At 33.1% G+C, this 2,283-nt stretch overlaps 1 protein-coding gene and 1 long non-coding RNA gene across 2 annotated transcripts in view; one reads left to right on the top strand and one right to left on the bottom strand.

Moving 5' to 3' along the window:
• fbxl17 (F-box and leucine-rich repeat protein 17) overlaps nucleotides 1-2,283 on the bottom strand; it is a gene marked incomplete in the record, with an annotated part of 237,289 nt that overhangs the window by 144,928 nt on the left and 90,078 nt on the right.
• LOC106513705 (uncharacterized) overlaps nucleotides 1-2,283 on the top strand; it is a 10,542-nt gene that overhangs the window by 1,939 nt on the left and 6,320 nt on the right. The gene's annotated exons all lie outside the window — the stretch shown is intronic.

Raw genomic sequence — 2,283 nt, 5'->3', positions numbered from 1 at the left:
GATTAGTCGACTAATCGAAAAAAATAATCGGTGATTAATTGATTATAAAAATAATCGTTTGTGGCAGCCCTACTCAGTTATACGCCGTTTTAAGATACATTTTGGTGCTATGTGCATATAAACAGCAAAAAAAATATGGAGGAGAGCATCTGGTAGGAAGTTAGTCATTCAGTTCTGCAGTTGGAATTGTAAATTAGCAAGAAGAGGTGAACGCCGTGAGGAAAAAAAAGTGTTTTTGAATTATTATTTTTTTGCCACTTCAGTAGAAAACAGAACTGAATGTTAGTTTCTTAATTTGTAAAATGTTTTTGAATTCTGAAAATGTGGATAAAAACTATGTGTCAAACACCACTAAGTAATTACCTGYGTTGTTCATATTGTAATCAAAGAAAGCCAGAACAAGCACCAAAAAGAAGGATGAGACAGGAAGGATAATAGAAAACACAGTGATTCAGGTTAGTTACAAAATGWATTAATAAAAGCTTTTAAAAACACTGCCACTTGTATATTAGTATTACCATAGAGGCTAGTACAAAAGACTAAAAGGAGGACATTTTTTAACCATTTATAAGTCGTGAAACATAAGTGGTTTTATAGAAGTGATCATTTTTTGTGTGTGAATGAAAACATTAGCATTAGAAAGGCATGTTTTTAAATGTAGTTGTGTTATGAGTGATCAACTAGAAAASCATTTTTCTGATCTTATGTATAAAGCAGGCAAAGTCATGGTCAAGTACAATTAACCGAACGGTCAAAACGGTTTGTGAAAAAATCTTGATGTGTTTCTGAGGCCTTGTGGAGGAAGGAGCAAAATCACTTCGGTCCATCTCATCCTTTCAGTCACTACTTTCTGTCCTTCACTCAAAAGACAACATCACATCTTTGGTCCACAGCCACACACAAACACACAACAGCCGGGCCCTTATCTCCAACACACAAACCATTTTCTGTTCCAATATTCCCACATGTGGTCCAGACAGATCCAATCTGACACAMCTTCAACCCCTCCACCAAAGCACTAAATATTATATAATCAAAGCAGCTTTGAGTCATTTGAGGCTGGAAATAAATGTGCTTATTCCTCAAAAGTAAAATAATAAAAAAAAAACAGCACAGAAACAACGAGCAGCTGTGAGGATTCCACCAAACGCTGTGTTTTTGATTAAAAATGAGGCAAGATCTCTTCAGAAYCTTCTCGCCGAAGCACTGGTTGCAAACTAAATAATGCAAGAATGAATTCACACTCACGCACACACACAGTCTAACACACTGTTGTTAACGATCTATGGTATATTCATTAATGTGTTCACACTCCTGAGACAAAGTGGGAGTATGGTCGGCAGAGGAGCCTTGGCTGTAAATCAATAGAATAAATAGAAACATATGAATAAAACACAAGCTAATAAATAAAAGAGGAGACGTTTACTCCTGCTGTTAAGTACAGTGGAGACCGTCTCTCCGATCTGTGAAGACAATGGGAGAAGTGCAGAAGATGAAAAGACAAGTAGAGAAAAAAATAACGTGTTGTTGCTTTTTTTTTTTTTTTTTTTTTTTTCATTTTTCTGGTTTCCATTCCTGAATAAAGTATATGCCTTTAGCTAGTTCTTATTTATGGTAAACATTTTTGAAATATTTTATAAACGCACAACCCGCACACATCAGAACTGTATTTTTACCTCTAGCTGTTTTTTGTTGTATTTTGGTTGTAAAACGTTTAAAGCATTTAAAAGGCGTGAACTTTACGGTCACATTTGTTGTTACTCCTGATTTCAGAGATGAAATTATTGGTTTCCGTAAACAAACAACTAGTTTTTAATTTCAACAGGCATAAATTTTTATTTTTCGACAAATAAAGAAAATTGATAATGTGTCTCCAAAAACATGTTTTAATGAAGAAATTGATTGTTTTGGATTGTTTAAGTAGTTGGTTTGTTTTTATTCTTAATGATTTTGTTGTTTTKACTTTAAGTTCTGTTGTAATTTATAAAAGTGACAAATGCCATTCAAACTAAAGCAGGAACGTTTTTTCTAAAATAATGAATTTAAACTGCAAGAACCATATACCCTTAAATATATCCAACATTGGGCCATTTTTAGATATTTTAATTTCTCTCACAGAAACTTGCATTCAACACAAACCACGTCAGTTTTTCACTCGTCTTTTTGAAACATGCAGCTGGCAAATTTCTGACATCAGTTAAAAATGTTTGTTTCTTTATTTGATATGTTTTATTTGACTTTTTAATTAAATATCAACATCAAATAATTTGAAAAGGATTACAT

Source organism: Austrofundulus limnaeus, unplaced genomic scaffold (assembly GCF_001266775.1).
Source record: "Austrofundulus limnaeus strain Quisiro unplaced genomic scaffold, Austrofundulus_limnaeus-1.0 Scaffold14, whole genome shotgun sequence".
Taxonomy (NCBI): domain Eukaryota; kingdom Metazoa; phylum Chordata; class Actinopteri; order Cyprinodontiformes; family Rivulidae; genus Austrofundulus; species Austrofundulus limnaeus.
The sequence above is the reverse complement of the archived record's forward strand: the minus strand, read 5'-3'. Positions and strand labels throughout refer to the sequence as shown.